We start from the raw sequence: 25,947 nt of genomic DNA, 5'->3' as shown, positions 1-25,947 counted from the left end.
TCGGTCGGTCGGTCGGTCGGTCGGTCGGTCGGTCGGTCGGTCGGTCGGTCGGTCGGTCGGTCGGTCGGTCGGTCGGTCGGTCGGTCGGTCGGTCGGTCGGTCGGTCGGTCGGTCGGTCGGTCGGTCGGTCGGTCGGTCGGTCGGTCGGTCGGTCGGTCGGTCGGTCGGTCGGTCGGTCGGTCGGTCGGTCGGTCGGTCGGTCGGTCGGTCGGTCGGTCGGTCGGTCGGTCGGTCGGTCGGTCGGTCGGTCGGTCGGTCGGTCGGTCGGTCGGTCGGTCGGTCGGTCGGTCGGTCGGTCGGTCGGTCGGTCGGTCGGTCGGTCGGTCGGTCGGTCGGTCGGTCGGTCGGTCGGTCGGTCGGTCGGTCGGTCGGTCGGTCGGTCGGTCGGTCGGTCGGTCGGTCGGTCGGTCGGTCGGTCGGTCGGTCGGTCGGTCGGTCGGTCGGTCGGTCGGTCGGTCGGTCGGTCGGTCGGTCGGTCGGTCGGTCGGTCGGTCGGTCGGTCGGTCGGTCGGTCGGTCGGTCGGTCGGTCGGTCGGTCGGTCGGTCGGTCGGTCGGTCGGTCGGTCGGTCGGTCGGTCGGTCGGTCGGTCGGTCGGTCGGTCGGTCGGTCGGTCGGTCGGTCGGTCGGTCGGTCGGTCGGTCGGTCGGTCGGTCGGTCGGTCGGTCGGTCGGTCGGTCGGTCGGTCGGTCGGTCGGTCGGTCGGTCGGTCGGTCGGTGGCAGCAGCAACAGCAGCAGCAGCAGCGGCGGCAACAGGCGCCTCTCTCACCTCGTCTCTGTGTCTCCGTCCCCTCTCCGTCCTCTCGCTCCGCTCATCGTCTGTGTCTGTTGCCTTTTTGCCTGTCTCTTTCCCCGCGCTACCGCTCGCAGGCCAGAGCGATCTGTACAGAGGCAGGCCGCCTGGCCTTTTAAACAGCAACCGAAAAGACCGACAAGAACTGATGTCGCTACACACGGTCAGCATCGTCATCTTCTTCTTCTTCAGCACTACTACTATTTGCGCACTACAACCACTGCTTTTACTACTATGTACGGCTAAGACAGCTTCGCCGTGACTGGCTCAAGCAGATATATACAGACACACAAATAGAGATATAGAATGCTGGCACTCTACCGGGCGCGCACAATTTGTGTGTCTGTATGTGTGTATCCGTGGGTGCATGTATGTGTGTGTTTCTGGAACTATGTCGTAAGTGCCGAGGTAGGCCGTCGGCAAGATAACAAACGCAATCACCGGCGAAACTGTAAGAATGAGCACAGGCTCGTTGCTGCTACGTCCGTCCGTCCGTCGACAATAGAAGTGCAGTTAGGTAGACGGTTAAATGTATATATATATATATATATATATAGAAAATAGCGGCCGTCGACCGACCAGCCGGCCAAGACCCAACACCCGCTGCCGATGACAGATAGACGAAGAGACGAACTAACGCACTGTGTTGTTGAGCCAGCCATCGATCGAGTCTGGCAGTCGCAGATATTGGTCGGCCGACACACATGCAAAGGCGCACACAACCGCGACCATTAACATAATCTATCCCACAGCAGAACGGATAACTGGCGCAAAGTCGCGGCGCCATCGTCGCCATGTTCGCGACTGAATGACCGAGGCCGCTTACAGGGGGCGCCACGGTCGTTGTCGACAGGACAGAACGGGAACAACGATCGAACGAACGGGCGGACGGACCAGCCAACGAGAACTAATAACAAGAGAACGCATGGGGGTGGGGTGGGGTGGGGTGGGGGGGTGGGGGGGGTAGGAGGAGGTAGCAGTAGTAGTAGCAGTAGAAGTAGTTGCGAAGGAAGGGAACAGCCACAGCGACTACGACGATAGCAACGACAACAACGGTAACGACAACCCTAGCAACAACGATGACAATGACGGAGGATGGCGATTGAGGGCTATGCACCACCTCTACCTCCCTCCGTCCATCTTTCCTTTCTGCGTTCTTTCCTTCTTCTTCTTGCCTCTGGTGAACACCAACACGAACAGCACCCGACGCGAGACCGGAATGGCTGCGGGGACCGTGCTTTCGTTTCCTTTTGGGACGGGAAGGGTAGCTCACGGAATGGGGAAGAATGGGACGGCCAAAATGACCGGGAAGTGGGGAAACGGGCGAACGACAAGGAAAAGGGGGAACGGCTCTATAGGAACGGGGCCAGAGGGTCGAGAAGTGGGATGGGGCATGGAGCGAGGCGGGACGGGGAAAGGGGGAGCAACTAAGGTCCCCAGGGAACATCTACGACGGCAGCATCAGCAGCAGTGGTAGCGAGAGGAAAACCCGGGAGATCGGACGATAGGGAGAAGGCTGGCGAGACTGGAGCGCCGAAGGCTAGCGGCGGCAGGGTACAATCAGGGGGCGAAGGAGGAAGAGCAGATCTGGGGGGAAGGGTCTGGGGGGAAGGAGGGGGATGCTATTCAAAAAGACCAGAGGTGCGGTAGGAGACGCGGATGGGGGAAAGCTGGTACAACTAGGGCAGGGCAAATCGACCAAGGAGGGTAGTGCGAGGGTAGCAAAACGGGTGGGGGAGGAACCCTAGCCCCCGTCTTCTTTTGCTTTGCTGCTACTACTACTACTGCTGCTGCTGCTGCTGCTCTGCGAACGACAACGGCCTGTCCCGCGCAATCGCTAGTAGCTCTTCTCTGCTGTGTTTCTGCTGTTGCTGCCTGAGATGTGCTGACTATTTCCCACTCTTACCGCTGTTTCTTTACTTCATCGTGGACGTTTCTGCTAATGCCTCTTTTTCAAGCTTTGTCTTTCCTTGTGGTAAAGAGGGTCTCTCTCTGCGTCTGCTGCTTGCATTTCCTCATATTACTCGTTGTCGTGGTGCTTCCACTTTTCTTGTCCCCGTTTTCGTCTGCTTTAAATGGTACTCATATGTCTCTTCTTTGCAGCCGTCGATTGCCTCTTAGTGTCAGTGTTTAGACAGAGGTCTGCCTTAGCGGGTTCATGGTGCACGCGAGGCTATACGTCCTGTTCGACTTCAAGAGATAAGCTGAAAGTGTTATTCTTGCTAGTTGGTCTTGGCCTTAGCATCGCATAGTGACAATGGGCTAACTAACGGAAACCAGTACAATACCAACATTAAAAAAATAGGACGAAGTCGAGATAAATAAAATATAAAAGACAAGCTCGTGTCAGCGCCTTATTTTCCAAACAAGAAATAATATAGCCGAACCAAGTTACAAGCAACTTCTTTACTCAGTATAGGTCTATGTATTTATGTATATAATCAATTGGTTGCTTATAAGTCAATCAATATCTATAATAAGTAATTGATTTTCGAAACAGCGAATCGTTTGCAATGATTTACGCTCCTGTATTCGAGTGCATTATTTATTTGCGAGCAGTGTTTAGTAGCCAATTGTGTTCAAGTAATCTTCTATGAGGGCGTTGACTCGAATGAAACCTAATTTATCCCTGAAAAAAAGATTTCGTTTCGCTGGGAATCGCGCGTAGACCATTTTTGTGCTCAGCGTTCAGTGCTCCAAACCTTCGTCTGCAACAAAACACTTCAACATGTTGCTATTACCCCTTATTTTGTTTCGATCAGTCTACACTCATAACACGACACATATTGCTTTGACATCATGGGCTTCATGATCATCATCGGACCGCTTATCGGCCCCGTGTGTTGGTCTGTTTAGTTGTCTTACCCGCCTTCTTGTAGCGGCCCTTTTGCTCTGCCATCAAGCAAGGCAACGTATCGCATTAGTGTCTGCTGCACATTCCGTTCCCTCAACTCAAGGAGCTGCTATCGCGGGCTTTTTTGCGCCTTATTTCAGGAACGGAATAGGAGCAGCAAGAGTGGACAAGTCTCAAGCGGCAAAAGGCCCACCAGATTGACAGCCAACATATCGATTAGAATAAGTACGACAAGTGGGAGCCTCGTAGAGGCTAAGCACCCGATTCATCTGCTAGTGCTATCGTACGGTTCGAATGTATAAGGTACTGAGGCTCGCCTAGGACAGAGGGAAGAGACAGCTTTCTCAATATTCAGCATCCTCACACGTTCGCCGGCGCATCCAATTTCGCTCGGTGTCCCTCTTCCTATCCATCGTTGCGTGTCATGCGTGATGCATGTCATCGCTGCTGCTGCAGGTAGGCACGTTGAGGCCAAACAAAGCGACACCGTCGCCATGTGGAGCGACCCATAGAGAAATAGAGCGACCAAATTCTGTCCTAGTCACAGGCTCGTGAAAAGCCGACGGCGCCGGTAGCGCCATCTAGCTGATAACACTTCAGCAATCGAAAGAGCAAGCTTATTAAAGGTACGACGCACATATTAGAACAGACAGATGGACCGGGGCGGCTGCGACCCTGTGACGATCGGGCCTGGGGGCCTCCGAGTGTAGATCATCACGGCGACTACCACCACCGCTACTGGTGTCGCTGCGGCGGAATACAACAGCTACCTCAGCTGTACGAGAGACGGTGCGGCGAGGGATGCGATCGACTGTGGCTATGTAGAGGGTGAAGCGTGTTCATTGGCATTGCCGATCGTGTGAAGTTTATCGCCTTGTCGAACTCTCCGTTGCGTTTTTTGCAGCAGTAGAAATGATAAACTGATGATCAACTTCGACAGACAGGATCATTTACTAGATTTAGACATCCGTGTCGTACTTGTACTATGTATAGTCTTAGATGTAAAGCTAGTCGATAACGTCGAAAAAAGTTAAATCTTGTTCACGTCGTTATTGTTGTGACGCTCAATAATTCTAGTCACTGATGGGATGAAGTACAGGATTTGGGTGTCAAAATGGGACGAACCCACTATAAAGATTGAATGCTTCTTGATAGCATTCGGTGCGGAAGAAAATATACATCGTTTGACGTACAACGCTGAATGAACGCAATGAAAGAACTACTAGGTAACGGTAGTCGTTAGGGGTACCCCTGAGATGAGGTTCGGTAGCGGGGTGTTTGTTTACTAAAATTGGGAACACCAGGTGAGATGGTCCAGGTTCACCACAGGACGTGAGCAGACACACCTCGTCGACTGAAGGCTAGCCGCGTAAAGCAGTCTCTAACTAAGATAGCCAAACTGAACTTGAAATTCAAAACGTTCCCTAGCAATAGTAAACATATAGAACTATAGAATTCAAAACCTCCATGTATTTAGTTACTAGTAGATGTTATTGTTACGTAACGCACTTTCTCTTGCTGCTTATGCAGGACTACTGAAACGTTCATGCAAAGAAAGGTCATGAATTGGGTGAAGCCTGTGGTGTTCGAAGGTGTACCTAAAAATGCATCTTTCAATAGGCACAAGAGGTGCAGCAACGAAGCGAATATTTGGCCGTCCATTGTTCAGGATCCAGCACAAGCTAATCAAAAAAAAGGACGAGGGAATCATAGTTCGGATAAGTAATGAGAATACTACGATTCATGTTACGTTACGCTATCTCATACAATGAACAGAGAAAAATAAGGGAGAGATGAAGAGTTGGTACTCGAATGTCTGCCTTCACTCCGTAGTTATGGCGGGTTAAGAGACGACGGCTCGTCGTATCAACAACCTCAACAACAGCGGATAGCCAATGGCGTCCGTTACAACTACTGCTATTGCACAGACAATTTCATTGGAATTACGTGGCTTGCTTCTCATTGGCGAGCGTAAAAGGCGTCAGAGACACGTCTATTGCCACTGCCGTTGCCGTTACTACTATCACTGATACTGAACGTTGCTGTTAGCACGCGAGGGCTGCTGGCGTTGCGATACACCTTAGGGTGAACAATACAAATGAACGAACTAAAGGATAAAAGGAAAAGACAAAACGAATAGCGACAACAAAATGAATGAGGTGTTGTCTGTCTCAGCCTCTGTTCGTATGTCAACGCCGCTGCTTCTCCAGAGCGTCCAGTAACGCAGCCACTACAATCAGCAATGGCAGTTTTCAGTGACGTACAAGTAGACAGCCATTCGCTCTGTCTACATCGTAGGTGTTCGCACACACGCTCACGTAGGGATGTATCTGACATGCGTCATGGCTGTCGCTACCGTCGCATCTTCTGTAGCTGTTCATCCGCCTGTCTGTCGATGTGTTTGTCCATCCGTCCATTTGTCTCTCAGTTCCCAACGTTGACGATTCGATACCAAACAGCGGCGTTCTGGCAAACGAGAAGCCTTCAAGCGGAACTCCAACAAACGATCCACGCTTTGAACTTAGTGTACCTGCCTCGGTGACCATCATGATCATTTTGGCTGAATTGATGACGACGATGGCGACGTTAGCAGCAGCAGCAGCAGCAGCAGCAAGACGATAACAAAGGCATCCAAAGTGGGAACAGCAGGTAGAAAAGAGGATAGCGGAGAACAGCTATTGTATTCAAAGCTAAGAACAGAAAGAACGAGAAAGGGAGGTAGTCAGCGGCCCAATGAACGCTACATAAAAAAAAAAACATCAGATAGACACACACACACACACACACAAGTACAGAGAAGCCCGTGCCGATCTTATAATGACGAGAGCTATTCGCGATGACGACGGCGGCGGCGGCGGCACGAAGAGCAGCAGCAACAGCAGCAGCAGCAGCAGCAACTGGGAGCTGAAACGAGAACAGAGGTGATGAAGCGAACGATGGGAGATAATTGGTCGCCAACGGTACATTGCGGGGAAGAACATTAGACTGCTGGTTACCATATTCAGCTTCTGCGTCGAGCTAACGGCCAGGCAAAGCAAATGTATCACAGCTAAACAACCAATACTCCGGTAATCACACCCATGCACTTCTGAGACTTAATGGCCGCTACCAGTGCGTTATCATTGGCGGCTTCAGCTCACGGCGTTTGAGTGAGTCGTCATAGGCTCACAATAATCGTCTCAACAACGAGACACGTACAATGACATCAATGGATCGTATCCGGTATCTAACTAATTACTATGGCCGCTGGTTCATAGCTAGGTAACAAGCTCATACTTATCTGTGTCGTGATTTGTTGTAGTGCCAGTCCGGCTCTTCGTTCGACCTAAAATCAGGTCTGTTTTCGATCGATGTGCGTCTATTAGAAATCGGCTGATGGCCAACTTATTTGTATAACCGATATTAGGAGCAGAGTCAGCCGATCGAGGTGTTGACCCTATCCCCGAATTGTTGTTGTTGTTAGAAGGAATTGTCGATTGGCCGATCCGAACAAGGAGGGGAACTTCGATACCCATGTACGTACAACAGTTATAGGTTAATAATTGAACCTATACAATCCTCTATCTCTTTGTAGATTAATCATGGGGACGGATCTAAGCCAGGCATAAAAATCAATTCATCTTATGATCTGCCTTTTACAGCTGGCCTGCTCGCAAATTTGCTGCCTTTAAGAATTACGCTAAGCGTCCAACTTTTCGCGGCATAGAGTCATGCAGGTCCAGGTAATTGCTATACGCATTTCTAGTCACCGTCTGAACCCGTGAGAAGGTAGGTTAGCCGCTAAAAAAAATGCCAGTGGCTGAGGTTTTATATCTAGACCTTTAATTGAAAGTGTTTAAGGTAGTAACTGCGATATCTTATCAATTAGCTAAATATACTTATTACTGTTAACAAACTGGAAATCGATCGGCAAATCACCAACGGATAGTGCTTCTTGCAGTAACATAAGCACAACTACACTTCTGAGTGACGACGACACAAATGATGCGTATTTCGGACTATAAGGGCACATGAACTCGTAACAGATCATGGGACGCTTAACGCCATTACGTGTCGATGTTTTGTCTTTGGCGATCTTGAGACGTACCACCAATCGTCACGTATAAAAGTAGCGTGTTCCAGTAGTTTCCTATTGGTGTAAAATCAATTCTGCTCGTCGAGCCTGTGTTTTCGTTTCATTATCTATAACGCAGTGTACATCAAAGTGGCTTAGTTTTATGATCCCTTTGTTTAACGCAGCTGTGCGTTCGTTCGTTCGTTCGTTTGTTTTCCTGCAAGTTATGTATTAGTGGCATATTATACGTCACGGACGTCTGAGTCCACCGGAGCAAGTAAGCGCCTATTGCATTATCCATGGTCGTTCTCCACCTCGGACGACGGCGCGTTGTTGCATCTAATGAATGCCTCCCAGAGGGATACCTATTTCAACCACTGGATTTATTCGAATTGCCGACTCTGCGATTAAAACGCAACACGTGCCGTCGCCAACAACCGCTGCGTCTGCAGAAGCTAGAAATAGGCCCTCGCGCCGAAGACGAGCATTGTTGTTTAAACTTCTACTCGTGTAATGGCAGGAAATAATCATTGAAAAACTTTACGGGGCTTCGAAGTGGCCAAACACAGTGAATACGTCTTACTCATTATCTCATTCGTTGTCGATTAGCTAACAGAAATGTTCCATGGCGGCGTAACGGTAAACTGCTTGTAACAGGCACAACGACATTGCCCGCAGACGCACGTCAATGTTCTAGACCAACATTTCTTGATCCCTCTCAACGTTGAAGTTTAGCAGGGAATGCTGCAACGAGATACTGTCTTAAACGTGGTGGAACTTCAATTTTTCGACGAGCCACCCCGTGCTTTGGAATAAACTTCTCGCTACTACTATTATTATTATATCACCAGATCTGACAAAAATGCGTCAAGTTGGTCAATCTAAGAGAGTCAGGTGACTTTAACGCTAAGTCGATGCGCAAATGAATCAATTACGCAAAACTCAGTCGTCAATGCCGTATACGGCCCAGAGTTCATTGTACATTTTAATTTGTCAAGCGCTCAAGGTGACGGTAGTAATTGACCTCGAATAATGCCGGTGCCTGTGAGCTAGTTTTCCTCGAGGGCCCGTGAATGCCCCGTAGTACACATTGACGCCTGCTTGAATAGCGTAACAGAGATAAGGACTGATGTGATGATGCCCTAACGATACAGGACAAAGAACTTGAAAAGTTTTATAGTACCAGAAGGTACCTTTGAAGACACGCTGGGATACAGATGATGATGATTCGCTGTTGCGGTAACGACCATAAATTCATAAAAGGAATTGATTATCTATTTATGAACGGATGCCACGCAATCGCTGATGATAACGCTGCTTGCTGGCCACTGAATGAGAAGGAATGAGTAAGTAACTGACGATTGATTATTCGGCTGCACGTTTTGCCTATTACACTAATACGACACGATAACAGTGGACGGCTAGGACTGATTTGTAGTATTAGTGACTTATAGTCCGGGCAGACCGACGCCTGTCGGTCCTACCGCCGGCAGCGGCTTTTCTTTTCCCAATGTCCCTCTTCTTCCTTTTCTTCTATAATGTATTCATTCGTTTGCTGGTTCGTTTAGCATTGCTTTGCATTCTGATCGGTACTCGGTCAGCCGGTTGCTTGGCCGACGCTTGTCCCGTGCTGCTTTCGCTCCTGCGGCGGCAATAGTGATAGCGTATGTTTCTGCTTACCGCCTTGTGCTGCCGCCTATAGGTTCGTTCTTTTGTCGCCGTGTCTGCAGCAGCCAGCCAGCCAGCCAGCCAGCCAGCGCTACCGCCGTTATTGCTGATTCGTCGTCAAGGACATTCCCTCGGTCGCTTGCCGACTCTGTCTCGGCTAGACCGCCGAGAACTAGCGCGCTTCTATGACAACAGTCGCCACCACTGCGAGCAGTAGACTGCGACAGAACATGGCGACCGAGCGAGCAGGCGTCCGCGACTATGCCATGCTAGGCTATATACTACACCTTCGGCGACGTGCCCTGAATAGCAGCTATCCACTCCAACGGTCACACTCATCTCGTATAAACATTGAAGAAGGGCCGTCGGTGCTATGACGAGCGGGCCGTTTGCTGCCGCTTCTGCAAGCAGCTTTTGCTGACTCGAACTGCGTCCCGACAGCACGGCAAGACTGGTAGAAGAACCTCGGTTCGCTTTTGTCCACTAACCGCGCTAAAGCGACGTCACGTATCGACGGTGAATCTTAGCGGACCACGCAGTGAAGGAGATCACCTATTCAGCGGGTCGGTCGCCTGTTCGCTTTATTTGCAGCTGCGAGACAGAAACGGAACAAGAGACGAACGAGTAAAGGAGCGATTTAAACGTTCGAAGGAGGAAGAAGGAGAAGCGCTGAAAGAATGTTATACGACGTTCGGTCCGCGCGACCGGGATCAACCAACAGCCGCAGCGTCGATGGAAAACGTGCGCGGCTGGCTAGATAGACGACGCTGCTAGTTGTTACCGATTTGTCTTGACAAAGAGTTCTTCTTTGATATCTTTTCTTTCCTATTTTTAGGCACTAGTCGGCGGCGGTCAGCTGTCTACTCTGTGTCAATCTCTAACCATGATAGATATTAGCAATAACGAAATCACCCACTCGTAGCTAATGGGAGTTATGTTTTACATTGTTGATGATCTATAACAGATACATAGGCAGACGCGTAAGAATCAAATTGCTGGTAGATGCATGATGTCCATACTCGATGAAAGATGCGTGACGGAAATCACTAGAGCCGACGTTAGCTGAAGTGGCGGATAATAACAACAAACCAAATTGTATCTGAGCTGATAAGGTCAGTTTTTGATATGTGTGACAGAAATTTAATATACTGACGCTTTGTCATGCGCTGCGGCCGAGCAGCCTGAAGCGTTCAGTGAACGACAATGTTGTCAAGCTGTTATATTTGCCATAGGTTTCCATCGATTTAAAGCCAAAAGATGTACATGGTATTAGCTGGCGAAATCTTCGGTTTTTTTTTTTCATTCAGCTATTCAAACGGTGAGAGCTCAAAGGATTTACATGTGGCAAAACCGTTATCCACCACGCTGCGAGCTTTAGTAGCAACAAGTGAACAGACCTATGTCTGTATACAGTGTCTTTACACGAGTATACGTGTGGCACAACGAAGACCCGATAGAGAAATCACCTACGGATCCCTTTTATTTCGCTCATACAGGTCCTCGCCAAGCCAAGATGTTGGCTCTACAATAGCCAGCGACACTTAGCTCATCTAAGGTCGCACCATTCGGCTGAAGATGATTTCTACTAGCTACCAAATATCAACGAAATAAGCAAACAATATCAATCAGTTTAACATACGACAACGTTATCTTTTCCACGCGTCTTCAATTCCTTCACTTCGAAACTTCGAAAAATGAACCAAGCGAACAACATTTTGTATTAAATGTACTATAGGAAGACAAAGCTTTGCACCACAAGAACACTTCTGATTCAAATTCTCCTCGGATTATAAATAAATAACCTGTCTATTAGTTTACATGCTGTGGTACCCGTTCACTCATTTCTCCGATCACCAGCATTTAACGCATCGTCGAGCCTCACGGGAATAAGAGTAAGACATTGACCACGTGCGTATGCTGTCATTTGCCCCAACGTAGTCGGAAATCGATAGTTGTCTTCTTTTCGAGATCAGATTGCGGTAAGCTTCGGGCACCGCCGTGTGGCTGTTTCCGTTTGGGTGTTACTACAGAGGGAATGCTTGTACATTCGCGAGTGAGGCGCGTTCTTTCCTCACGCTTTTGGCCGGCGGAAGAGAAGGAAGGAATAAGGGGAATGATGGTTGGAACGACGAAGAGATCCGAGCACATCTCTCTTTCTCTTCCGTGGGTTAGACAGCCAACATATCGGTGGATTTGTGGGGACTGGGGGAGGATAGCAAGCGGATGAATAAATTAACACGCGTTCAGCCCCCCACATCCATCTTGATCTCTTCAACCGGGTGAAGTCGACGAAGGTACATCGACAAGAAACGGGCAAAAATTCTACCAGAGATATTAGAAACAACAATAATTTAGTATCCCATATAGAAGGAATAAATGCTTGGACCAACAGCAAATTTCGAAGTTATTCGGCGGTTAGGCAGCTTGTTTGATGACGCCAGCGCTTCAGAGCACCACGAAGAGTGCTAACAGAAATACATGAAATGCTTACCTAACATTTTGGGTTAGATAGTTCGATTTTTGTCCCTCTATACGGATTGCTTGAAATAAAGAGGCTACATTAGAAATACGCAACATGCGATTATTCTATATGATAAAATAAAATTAATTCGAAAACATTTGTCCAATTTAAAGGCCATTTATAAATTATGAGCTCTATTTCCTGGCGGGTTAAAGAACTCCAATTTATGTGAGAAGTATCAGCATGCTAAGATTGAAAAAAATCGTGTTTTTTAAAAGTAAGCTAAAACTGCCATCACAAAATTGAGATGGCACGACAACGATGTGGACTGTTAAACTATCCGGTAAAAAGACAAGGGCCACTGGTCCGAACGCTGCTATCAAGATATGCTTTACAGCATGCGCGACACAATGCATAAAGCCCGAAGTACGTGCACTCCGCCCTGGGTTATTAGCACTGAATGCATGCCAGCTAGCATACATTTGCCAGCAGAGAGAAATACGGGTGCATGTAATGTTTTTTTTTTTTGTAACTGCACGAATATTTTGACACGCTCAAACACCTTTAGCGCCACGGTATTTTCAGTAAATTGTCGGCGCTGTTTTTTTTTTTTTTTTTACTAGTTCTGAACTGTGAGCAAGCTTTGCGGAGTAGGTTAGGTGTCTTTTGACGTCCGCTGTAGACTAGATACTGGCAATATACATATATATATAGGGTCGGCCGCGCAACCCTATAAGTAATTAAGCAAGGCTTGACAGCTCTGAAAGTAACCCCTAGTGCATAGTGTTTTTTTGTTTTTCTTAAGACACTCGTGTAGGTCAGGCTTGTTTAAAATTACCTCTGCGACGGTCAGTTGAATTCGGAGCAGATCATTAGGAGACAATTAACTTCAGCTGAAGAACCAACCGGCGTGATAATTCAGCCAGTACATCGTCTGGCGACAAGAGTCAATGCCGCTGCTGTCCAGTAGTTGTACATTGTAACCAATTATCCGTACAGCAAACAGGATGCGTGACAGATAGCGCTACGAGGGCATGCATTGAAGTATGGCGTCAGGACTTCGAGTCGATATGGAGAAAAGGGAAACGCACAGCTAACGATAGTAGAATGAGCGGCGCAATCAATACCGCGCTCTGCCCTAAGCACTCGAACCCAAGTTAGGCTAAGACTCCGTTCCTTAAAAATTCGTTCTGAGATATTCGTTGATCTCGCTGACTGTCCACGGTGGTACGCTACATTAGCAAGTCGGGTAGACTTTCAGCCCATCGATTATACCGCGTCCATTTTTATGCAACACGCTTCTTCTTCTTGCTTTTCTTTCTATTTCGCTTGTAAATACATATTTTCTGTTCTCTTGCGCCTCTGCTGCCTGGTCATCTTGTTTTTCTACTCGGTCACTTGGCCGTGTTCCAGTCTGCACGATAGGGACCTACGAATGGGTCTATGTCTCGCTCGCTATCTGTCTGTCTGCCTGTCTGGCTGACGGGCTGACCGGCCGGCCGGCCGGCCGGCCGGCCGGCTGTCTTTTGTCGTCCCCTGTCACCAACAACTGGGTCCTATCGGATATCTCTATCCGCTAGAGATAGAAGACAACGGCATTGGAAAGGTTAGTCGGTCCATTTGATGCTGTACTTTTCACGAATCAAAGGAGCTAACAACATTCTCCTAGGCTTTCGTTTGTGTGTATGTATATCAGTATGTTTTAGCATGGAAACGCTTTCGAGACGCTCGTAGCTGCGGTAGCTTACACAGACTGGCTTTCACTCTGCGCCACTGTGGTGCGGCTGCTACCGCTGCGGCAACTTTGCGTTTGCGTGATGTGGGAGGGACGGCGAGTATCTATGAAGCAAGCTTTTAGCCCATAGACACCCGCTTTCTCGTATTCAGCCATAGGTAAACAGACAGATGGATAGACAGCAAATCTACTATTATCATTATTATCGTCGTCGTCGTCGTCGCCATCGTTGCAAGGCGTTTGGGTCCTCTGTGGGGAGACGACTACATGGATGGATAACGTTGACTGAATGAATGCATGCACAAACTTCACAGCTTCTTTTAAAAGGACCACATATTGACAAGAATCAGTGTTGACAGAGGCCAGCACGCCATGCCCAAACACACGAGGAAGGTGGCGGCCGCAATCTAGAGCGCGCAATTGCCACTGGGTCAGTGACTCCTTTCAAAAGTTAATAGTAACTTAATGCCAGGAAGACTAGACGCGTTTCGGTTTAGCAAAATTGTACAAAATCAACTTGCGAATAAATTTAGCATAACTTTTTCAAACTTTGGTATGTAAATATACAGCTCTCCCGAAAGGCACTATCGAATTAATTCGTGTAAAAAAAAGAAATCAAAGCTGCTTCACGACACGAGGCTTCAGAAAGCCCACACGGATCATTTTGACCTTACACGCTCTGCGTGGAAACCTATTTAGACCAAAAGACCAAATACTTTATTCAATTTCTATAATCAAGTGGCTTACGTAACGTGAAGAGTTGAGCCGGTCGTACATAGTGAGTATCTTTTTTTGAGCCAGCCAAATAAACAAACCCTGGTCCTTGTTCTATTTAACCAGCCCCTTCTTCGACTAACCACAACAGCAAGCCTGGTAAGCAACGAAGGTTCGCTTACATGCTTGCTAGTATTTTAGGCGATGCAACTATCTTAACGCGCAGTAGAACTATCCTTACTGGAGAAATGCGGATCTGAATCTAAAAATATGACGGCTGCTTGCACGTGAGCACGAGCATCTCGGACGATTCTGCATAGACGGATAGATGATAGAAAACTCTTAATGGCTTATCTGAATGTCGTTTAATATTGTCCACTATATACATTTTGACCAAACTGGCCCTCCAGTGTTTCCATAATGTTTTCACATCGGGACGGTTAAACGTTTGTCTAAAACGGATTTCACAGCAGTAATTTTCTCGATTTTCCGCATGGTCCAACATGTACCTAGAACACTGACAGAGTGGCAAGTGAAATGATGGCACTTCCAGATAATGTAGGCTGTTCTGAAGTGTCCATATAGTAGTACATCGACTGTACTAGCGCAGATTTATTTCGGAGCTTTTTAAAAAACTACAAAAAAAAAAAAAAAAAACAACGAATCCATTCCGCTGGTACACGTCACGGGCTACTCGGAAAAAAACACCCTTTCCAGAAGTGAGTACGCGCGCGTCAACAACGGTGTCAACAGGCTCGTCCTGCACAAAATAGCACCAGCCTATATTATTGGTGTCCTGTTGTACAACAAGCATTATGAGGCAATGAGGATTTGTCGAATTGAAGTAGCGGCATGACACCGTCTACTGCTCGTGGCTGAAAGGGTCCCATGGATTGTGAGACACGTATCTGCCTTTCATAACCAATGTGAGCTAAGCAACGAAAGCCACGGTATTGCGCGTCGAGTACAAACAAAGGGGGCATTTGTGTCTGAGATAATATGTTGAAGAGGTAAAACGCCAAGTGAAAGGCAACGCTCACAGCGGCGGCAGTCGCAGAAGCGGGTCACTAGTGGACCGACATGTTGGAACAGCATCAACAGCTTCTCGTCCAGTACTACACTATACGAACATTAGCGTGAAAAGACACTGGCAAAAAGCCTGCATTGAGCAATAATATCCATCTGTTAAATGCACGTATAAAGAGATAAACTTACCCGATAGACTAAACATTGCGAGCTATTGTGTCTTCTTGAAAAGCTGGCTCCATCGTTTTGAGCATTGTTTAAGATAATTCTTCACACACTGCGTGTTGCTATAATGAAGAAGCTGTTCATGGTGATAGTACGACTATTCAGTGTTAAACGAATTAATTGTAAATCGTGGCGTACTCAGGGTCACTTTCATTTAATATCAGAGATTAAACTTCACTTGGGGATAAGACAAAAAGGCCTAAGCCAAAAAATAATGTTTTACTTATGAAAAAGTACATTTTCTCTCATCTCACGATTACTAAATAAGCCCTCCTGCTGCTAATTTCTGTCTTCTGCCTTTCAATTACAGTGACGAGTCTGGGAATTCCGCAAGTGATCGCTGAAATAACATATTAAGCGTCGTTTCTACAGCCTGTAGGTGATTTCTTCGAATTCTAGTGCTTATAGAAGCCGTGTGCAGGTTTATTCAGCAACACTTGTTGTTATTCTATCGCTTTGTCCTTATTAAGCTTTTAATTAGTTCAATGCACGTTTCTAGCTGTCTTTTGTATACGTGGTGGACGAACCTAGAACCCGCCGCGACTGAAGGCTTTTCGGTGACAAAGCAGGGACTTTTGCGATCGTACAGCTGTTGTCAGCGGACTCGTTGAAGAGTCCAAGATGCACGCTTAGTACGTACAGGAGTATGTTATCTCTCCTGAGTAGATAATCTAGAGCGATCCATTGTAATCTATGCCGATACATGTCGTAATCTATTCTTCAAAACAATGGGCCAGCACCCATGTGTCTGTTGTTAGCATACGATCACTTTGAATATTTATCGTGCAGTCGTTGTCGCAAATCTGAAGATATAAAATCTCACTGATTTCATATATTACTATGTTGTTGAAGCACAAAGACATCGAACGGGCGCTTGCCGCGACAGTCTAATGCAGTTCCCTTCCAAATCGATGGTGCGTGGTGTTTGATCGTTGCTACGTGACGCACGTTACTACTCTGGCCTAAGCAAGTGAACTAGTTAGGGCTATCTACAACGAAGACCTGAGTGTAAGGCCAAGTATAAGCCATGATCGTCGGCTGCGCGCGATCAATCCAAGTATCGCACACTAAAGATGGAAGAATGGCACATGCAGTTAGTCGGCGAAGTCAGGAACCGAAAGGATATAAGGCAAGCGGAGTCGTTGAAGGGTCGCCGAGGATTAGTGCAGGGATAATGAGAATGTGTGCAAAGGAGAAATGAGGACGGGCTTTTCTTCACCATTACTTTATTGGGTACGTGAATGAACGACACCACTGGTCGACGAAGGACACCAACTAGGATAATTTCTCTCTCTCTCTCTGTTGAGTACTTCTTATTCATTCTTCATCCCAAAGCCTTCACACTCCAGGAAAAGCTCACAATGAGTGATTGCCCAGGAGTGCAGGGAACTGTAGCTTAATACAACGGCACTGAAGAGGCCTTACGAGGGTACTCGACAGCCACTTCTACCACTACAACTACGGTTATGGCTGTGGCGCTCATTTGAGCTAGCGGAATACCATGGTGGATTAAAAACCAAAGGCAGATGCTACCACATTGTCCAGTCCAATGAAACCATCAAGCTCCGACAGGTTTATTTCAGATATGTTTCTCATGTTACATTAGCTTCACATATTTTTATTTTTCAATACTCCGTCTATGCTCATGCCGCAATAATCTTTATTTATTCAGTGACAAAGGCTTAGATACATAGCTTGACTTGTGGTGCAAGGCTGAGGTAGGTAGGTAGGTAGGTAGGTATGTATCAACATTGACGAGATAAAGCTCCATGTATTTTGGCCTGTTGGCATCTTTTTAGGCAAAAGCAAGCTACTTAGCATTCGTTCATGTACCAGATAAACAACTACTGCTTTTGTACTAGTTTCAATACTAAAGATAGCCGGTTACACTTTGATAGATACGTCGAAGCGATTTCAGCGGCTCGACTTTAATGGTCACAAAATCAATAACATCAACGCATTCATCAACCGAAAGCTGCTGCTGATGGGGAACTGGTGACTGAATCGGTGATCCGGATTGGCACACGATCTTAACTACCCATCTACCTCTGCCCAGTGTCGAGGTCATTTGTACTAGAATAGTTATCACCGCCACCTGCCCACCAGCGCCGCAGGTCTGTTTAGTGGACCACTGATACTGACAGACACGCGTACGACTACGCACGAGCTGAGCATTAGATAAATCTGACGTAAGGTAGACATGCATAGAGGCTGCAGGCCAGCATTCGCGTTCGTTGTACCGCTGGTCGTATGAATCGAACGGGGACCGAGGATACCGGGGTTGGAATAAGGGTATCGGGGGCGTGGAAGACCAGTGGACTCCTGTGCTCCTGTTGTTAGCTGCTGGCTGAATGATGTGATTGCCAGTTTCGAACGTTGCTGCTGCTTCGAGTCTGCGAAGATCGCCCGCCGTCCCCGCCGCGGCGCACCAGCGCGGAGCAGAGCAGGTGAGCCTACAGAAGCACTACCTCGGTCCCCTCAGCCACTGGGACCCAGCAAATCACCGAGAGGATAAGAAGGAAATAGTGTTGGTGGTTCATCTTAGCATTAGGGAAGGCCACATTGAAGATACGAACACAGACCGGCAAGCAAGCTGGCAGGCAGGCAGGCAGGCAGGCACGCAGCAGAAAGCTGTGGTAGAGTTAGAGTAACGAGGTTAGGCAGGCGGGCAATGGAGGTGGCAAAAAAGCGGTGGCAGAACGCTGCAGAGGCAGCAGCATCAGACCTAACGTTAGCGCTTGATGAGGTGAGGGACGGCCGAAGCCAGAGCATGAAGGGGGATGGCGGATGAGGTCAAGCGAAGCGCCAGGCGCAGGACCGAGGGGGCCGGTGATTGGGCGCCACTGTAGCTGTCGACGACTATTCAGCCAGCCATAATTGATTTTTTATGGGTGATGATGATAACGACACTGACGAAAGCCACGACGATTACGGCTCCAAAATCGCTACTCGTCTATAAATGATGAGATAATGTGAAATTATTATAGTGACCTTGACGCGACGCACGAGATGGAAGCGTCCATAACGATTAGGATTTTATAATCGAATCATAATCGGCCGAAAACAGTCTTCTGTACTCATAGCTGTGATTGTTGTGGTTGGATAAATGTTTTACTTTTAATGTATACGAAAAACACGCAAAGCTAATGATCAAAGTATTAAAGCTAAACGAAAATGGTGATGTAAAACGCTATTAGAATACAAGGAAAATACCTCTATACGGGATCCATATGAGAAGCATTTTTGCTAAAAAAAGAAGCTCAATTATTTGACATGTTACCGAACCCGTTGTCAACATCGGGACCAGGGGGCTACTATAAGTCGGCCTTCATTGCAACGAGAGGCGCAGCCCATCGACGTACACTTGTAGGCCTATATTGGGCAAGTTATAAATAAATGTCATCAGAGAGCCAATCTGCACGTTTACCACACTGACCTACAGTTTATCCAAAGAGGTAATTGTGTGTTTCTATTTATAGGCAGGACAAATACTATTTTCTACTGATAGCAATATATTACCCCTGTACCTAAATATAATTTTGTGGGACCGAATAGTTAGCGTTAGTTAATTCAAAAGCTCATCAACTAAGCAGGTTTTTTGCATATTCTAAACTGGCCGAGTAAATTCTAGCCGAGGCCTGCCAATTGACGGTCCTATCAAAAGGACGAAAGAAGGCCTGCTACCTTGTTTCGCAAAACGTAGCATTTCTGTCACAATTTGTGGCTTGTTATTGCCGTCGCCGTACGCAAGCGTGCCTCTAAAACTATCATTTCGTATTTGTAGAAACCAGATCAACGTAAATGAACGATATGCAGCAGCTCCTTTTCTGGAGTATGTAAAACTAAGGGCTCGTTTGAGTTTGTATTCAATTTCCTTTTACGCGCATCTGAATCTACCCGGAAATCTATGAATCTAGCTTGCGTTTTTTTCTTTATTAGGACTACGAAGTGTCAAAGGTTGCTATAAGTACAACGGAATTCATTAAGGTTGCTATCTGAAATAAGTTTTGAAGTGCTGAATAAACTATCAGTCGAATTATTCTTCGAAAGCCTCCCCTCCGCTTTCAATTCCCGATGTAGCACTTTTCTCAATCTCGTTCAACACAGCTAGTGCGCTAAGAATCCAGTTCTAGGGCGCTGGAGTAATGGTAGCAACGCCGTCCCAGTTGTTTTATCGGAAAAGTCTGCAGATGCAATGAATGAACGCGGGTTACCCGAGTCCTTTCTGGGCTCCATTTAGCAGAAGATGGGGGGCGGACAAACTTAGACAAAGGACAAGGTAGGCTCGGGAATACCATTTATAAATGAAAGGCTCATAGGAGAGGAATAACAGATCCAGTCAAAAAGCAGAACAGTAGCATCCTGTGGCTGCCCTCCTCTATTGCTGTAACCGTCTTATGGACCCAATCCCCCGATTTCGTCATGGACGAGCAGGAGCGAAGCCAGAGTTGCGCCGCCATCACAACTCCAGCATAGACAGCGCAGATTACGACCACAATCATCATAATCGTCATCAGCGTAAGGGAGAGGAGCTTCATCAGGCCGCAAGAATTAACCCCTCCATCATTTGGAATCCGTCCGCCTGCGCTCTTCGTCGATCTCGCCTTCGTCTGGTCTTTGCGTTCACGCTCTCCAAGTTTCTCCACTGTTATTGCCTTGGCTACTCTGCCTCTTAATTTATTCTGCTACCGCTCGTCACTATGGCTGGCTCCGCTTACCAGCGGAGCCGCCACTGCCAGTGTCGTCGTAATTTACACTGAGTACGGAACTCTGCAATGACTTCTAAATGGACAATGGAGACTCGCTAACACAGTCACAGAGGCAACGAATTCCAGCTTCAGGGTCCGTAGAAATAAGCTTCAGAGAGAATCGTTCGGCCGCTCACCGGCAAAGCCGTCACCACCAGCAGCGGCAAGTGCTTCGAGAAGACCGTACAGATGCCGTAACATGCGATTGCTAACCATAAAAGCCGTACTGCACAATGCTAGCAAGCTATACGGAGTTTGTTATTTTTGATCCAGACATACGGGCCTGCATGAGATTGAAAAGCTCGTCCTCACACTTCCTTTGAAAGCGAAGTTGCTCTTCACTTCCTTATAGTTTGCTGATAAGCACAAAAACACGTGAAGAAAAAAGCGCCTTCAGAGACCCTAAGCACAACTGGAGTTCGGTTGCTTATATTCTTAAAGAGTACACTGTTAGTTGATCGTGTTTGACGGACACGATTGTCATACTGAACTAAATTTGAATGTTTTTTTTCCTACAAACGTATTGTTGAAGGGCAAATGTTGTATATATTAAGAGCTCAGTGCTCAAAGCTGAAGGTTACACTTGGGCTCCTTTAGGTTGACGCAGATTCCGGCTGTGGAAGTACCCAATGATATGGCACATTCGAAGGACTAGTCAGCCTGATCCTCGTTAAAGGTGGAGCCACGGGTGGTCGTCAGTCTACTTGCGTTACATAGATAGATAATGCTCGGTGACTCGTCCAAGCATAGGTCCAAGCCTGCATACAAAATGGGCCTTGCCATACCAAAACGGATCATCGTGACCATTATTACCGTCACGATCATCATGATTAGCATGACCACGCTTCGGTTATGGCTATAAATCGACTACCGGCGCCGTCAGAGGCAAAGGTATCGGCGGCCAGCGATGATGAACCACGAATGAGTAATCCCATCATCAATGTTACCCTCCCGCGGGTTTCTCCTTATACATATAAAGGGAAAAATAGAAGGGCCATATTATTATGACAGTCGTAGTGACCAGCGCCTATCGCGATAAGGTTTACTACTTGGCCGCTCTGTTGAGGAAGCTGAACGAGGTATGCTAGCTAGCGACTCCAGAGATACAGAGGGCGGACAGTATCGGAAACAGGAAAGCCAAGATACGGGGAGTAGTGGACGGATGAATAGACAGAGACTGTTAGACTGCTGCACAGTTCATTGATCAGCTATTGGTTCCTCATGAAAAATTAGATGAGACAAGAACTTCGGTAGCTTCGAGATGATATTCCCAGTCAGGAAGGGAAGTAAGCATTGGTAATTTACGGTCGTTACCCTTCGATTACGCTCACTAGTAGCGTTGAGTACCATTGCCTGAGGCTTGCATAAAAAACAGCTATTTTATCTGCGTCCATGAGTAGGAGGAGTTTGTCGCCATCGGCAGAATTAAAACGAAATCTCTCGAATTACTAAATGCACCTTACATTTCGTGGTAAAAATGGGGTAAGAATTAAACCGAAGATTTCAGTCTTCTTCATCGTCATACCACCAGTCTAATATTGGGGTGATCAAGCAGGCTCTGTTAGGTCATTGAACAACAGTAACAGTCGTTCTTCAAATAGAACGTGCATTTTCGTCTCACTTAAAAGGCACGCTTTAATATTGTGTTTTCTCTGTTTGTTGCCAGATTTAGCTGTCTCCATTAGAAAAGCTAGAGAAGCTTCTTACAAGACCCGATACGCCCCAGCACCATCGATCGGTTGACATTCGTCCACTGAATTCTAGGTCAGCAAATCGCCGCTTCGATACCACAGCCGATTTCGCTTTTTAAATTAATTTGGCGTTCTGCGGTTTGTTCCGTCATTGGAACAACAGTCTCATATTTAATGAAGGAGGCATCCATAAGGATGATCCATTGATAGCATCATCTTAGAACATTCGTTTTTTGTTTGTTTTGTGGCAACACGGTTTTTGTGGCATAGATTCGAGCGGTTGTATTCTGATGGAATCAGATATGGTTTCTGGCCCAGGCGCAAAAGGATCTCAGCTTAAAATCAGTTAGAATTTTCCGGGTCGCCAAAGCCTCAAAGAGTCAGATATTGGTCAACGTAGTCCACCTTCGTTTGCTAAGTTCCTCATAACTTAAAGCCGCATCACATAAGCATCATCATCATTATCATCGAGGTTTGACATATGTACAGTCTGCATTAATTATCTCGACTACTTATGACAGCAGAGACAATTTCTTCTTTGCACACCCCCAGCTCCAAAATTCTGAAGTCTGTTTCGATAAATGGCAGCAGATTCTATTGAGCATAAGCCTTCGGCCTGTTACACAACCAAGCTGTCTTAGCTGCACACGTCCGTCCAGGAAAAGGATGCAAAAAGCAATGTTAAATATGCAACCTTCTGAGTATATAATTCGGAACAAATTCAGGCAAAATATACATAATGGAGCGGGTACCGAGCGTATATAGAAAACAAGCTTGTCAAAACATCCACTTGTATTTCTAGCGCAAGTTAACACAAAAAATAAAAACCTCAGTACTTCCAGTGTTAATCATAGCGGACCTAAAAGTTACCTTACGAAGAAGCGCATTTTATATGAACGTCTATTATGCTGGCTGATTATAGCCAGGGGGCGGATGGTGGGGGATCACCGCCTCGTGTTAAGGGTCTGTATTTGCCGAAATCGACTGTCGAAAAATGTGTATGTAGCAGGCTAGCTAACAACCGCAATGGAGTGGTGCAATGCTGTTACTAGCTAGTTTTCTGGGGCATTATGTGGTGCCCCACAATGACCCAACGACGTAACGATCAATTCAATTCTGACGACCAAACACGTTTGGGATCAGTACTAACGAATAGTGTCGACGATTTTTCTACTCTGTAGTGGTCAGAGAGGACATACGAACGCCTGCTAAGTAAATAACCACAATGACCTCCACCTTGAGTGACACACGCCTTATTACTGACGCGTTGAATTTACTGTAGTACAATCTGATTGTAAACGGAATTATCTAGCCGCGGCCGGCATGTTATGACAGCTTAATTGTCGCTTGACGTCGTGAAAAAGGGGGTTCTTACTAAATATAATGCTTCATGTCAACGCACAACGTCCATGATTGTATACATTTTTTTTTCTTTTTCTTGAATAGTAACCGGTGTTTTCTTCGAAAGCAGTTCAATGAAGATAGCGCTTCATTAGCGGATCATTTGCTAATGTCAAAAAAAAACAATGTAATATATATACATGTAACCCTGATGTCATCTATATACAGCTTCGATTGAATCTAGTCTAGCAGATAAACGTGCCGGCTATTCTAGTTCGCATTGGGTTTCGCTATTTGCTTTATGTGTCTTATACTTATTTAGCTAACTAGATAGCTTTTTCCCCGCTGTCAGCCAAGTGGAAGCGAAGATTAGATGAAAACCGAAATTGTTCGAGTCATCAAGAGCCCCCCGAACGTGGGTCAGTATCATGTTAGGGCGCTACGAGTTTACTCACTGCCGGCTTCGTTGTCGGGTTGATGATGTCCTTGCCACTTCGCTATTGCTACACGTAGCATCGAGTGAATCGGCCATATTTCGGTTTGCCTAGTGGCCTGTTTCCGGACAAGTTTATGAATGAAGTTTAAGTCCACTCTAGGCTGGTGTAACTACTCGGTAAAGAACTAGTATCATTTCCACTGTGTTGCGACACAAGACATCCAGCACGTACTTTAGCGAACATCATATCACTATAAAATAGACAGTACTTTTAAGACATAAGTGGCCAGTTTCGGCATACGGTCGTAACGGGTTATAAGTGCGTTTGCCGGTAATCGACGGTAGCTGTCTGTGATACGTGTTCTTACTCTGTATGTAATCTTAACGCTTCGGCCTTCCGCGAAGCCCATGAAACGATCTAACCCTATGGAATCGTCGGCGGTTTGTCCTATTTAAATCGAGACATCCGTCTTTGTCAACAGCGGCCTAGAGCGATGGACTCGCTCATCTATTAATGAAACCACTTTAACCGTCGATGTTTAGAAGTCCACGAGAAACTATTAGGCACACCGATGGCCTCGCTACTATGCAGCGACCAGATTTATTCCTATTTCGTAAATGAAAAGGGATATAGGGTGTTCCGTCCGAATTTTTGCAGGAGCACATGAGGAAAAATGGTCATGTTCGAACATTTTAACTTTCTAAGCACAAATGGAGATAGGCTTGTCACCTCGCCTACCGATATGATAGTAAGAGAGAGGATTTATTCGCCATGCTCGTCCACGACAACGGTCGTCTATTGGAGGCTTCCGTTCTTGTCGAAAGGTCCGTGGACTACGATTAATTGTTTTTCCTGTTACATAGGGTTTGATCTAGAATCAGTATCGGAAATGCGGGGAGTCTGAATGATGCTTGATTCGACGCACAACTTTCATAAACACAGAAGTGAGTTAGGCCGTTAATGTATAAAAACAAATGACTTTGTTTGACAAATGACGCTGCTGCCTAAGGCATATTCAACAGGATAAGTGATCCATCAATGTCAACGGATAGACGAATACTTCTGGCGCCGGTGAAGTATAGATGTGAAGTTGCCCAACAGGTGTTGAAAGACGTCGTACGATCTACTACGGTCGGCACTGTCACATTAAATCTGTGATGAATTGCAATGGACTAATTACAAGCGTTCGACGACACAGTTCCCATACGCAACCACGACGCTGCCCACAGACGATAAATTGTCGACAAAGAAACATTGGCAGAACAGTATGGAACTGCTATAGCGTAGAAGTGTTCTTAGTATTATTACTACTCGGTTTTATTTAGACTCCGACAAATCGTATACGACAGTTTGTTTTTATTACTAGTAATTTGAAAATGCACGACTGTTTATCCGTTACACACATTATCTTGGTGTTATTTTGCTGGTCACTTCAATGGTGTTTTTGCGTGCTACATTCAATCTCATACAAGAAGCTAAAAAAACACGTAAGGGAAGTGTGAATTACGTAGCGAGCGAGCGAGCGAGCGATTTGTTGGATACCAGCATTCGATTGGTTGCAACTGCGGCCCCTATACCTAAATATAGCGCGTAATTAAGGCTTGTCGTAGTTATTCTCACTGTCCATGCTATTGTGGAATAGTGGCAAGGAGCGTCCAATCAGTAAGTCGCTTGCTTGTTCTCGTCCACTGGTCCGTCCTGCCAGCGTCTCTCGCGGTGATTTAGACTCGAGTAGCAGCGGTAGCAGAAAAGTGACGCTACGCTTATCCAGCTCTCCATCGGTAGTCCGTCTTGTCCGTATCGTTGCTGCCTATCGGTGTTAGGTCGCGTCCTCGGCCACCGCAATGGCCCCGTCCGCTGGCTTCGCCACTGCTACGTTCCGGTGCTTCCGGTACGTTGTACCATTTCGCCATGCGCGGGCCTGGCAAGGTCACTAGCGCGACTAGCGCCATCTCAGTGAATGTGACAACTAGCAACTGTATTAACTACGCTGCCGCCGGTACCAGCAAACGCCAACGAACGCCTCCCAGGTTGTTGCCGAACAGAATCATGGCCAGTAACTACCACAGCAGCAGACAGACGATAGACATCATCTGACAGTGGCACATCGTTCTTCTTTCGCTACATCAGCGCCGCGAGCGTTCGCATACCGTCATCATCGTTGTTGTCGACGGCGGCGGCGGCGGCGTCGTCGTCGATTA

General features: G+C 46.9%; 1 long non-coding RNA gene across 1 annotated transcript; it reads right to left on the bottom strand.

Annotated features, from left to right (window-relative positions):
* Positions 1–577: 577 nt before the first annotated feature.
* Positions 578–24,569, bottom strand: LOC147754160 (uncharacterized). Its single transcript, XR_015316572.1, has 3 exons — positions 23,765–24,569; positions 6,422–6,550; positions 578–2,982 (listed from the first exon to the last, which is right to left on the bottom strand). It is a non-coding gene; the product is annotated as an uncharacterized LOC147754160 (long non-coding RNA).
* Between the last annotated feature and the right edge of the window lie 1,378 nt (positions 24,570–25,947).

Source organism: Varroa destructor, unplaced genomic scaffold (genome assembly GCF_002443255.2).
Source record: "Varroa destructor unplaced genomic scaffold, Vdes_3.0 BEIS01000007.1, whole genome shotgun sequence".
In the NCBI taxonomy this organism is placed as follows: domain Eukaryota; kingdom Metazoa; phylum Arthropoda; class Arachnida; order Mesostigmata; family Varroidae; genus Varroa; species Varroa destructor.
This window is presented reverse-complemented; position numbering and strand designations above follow the sequence as displayed.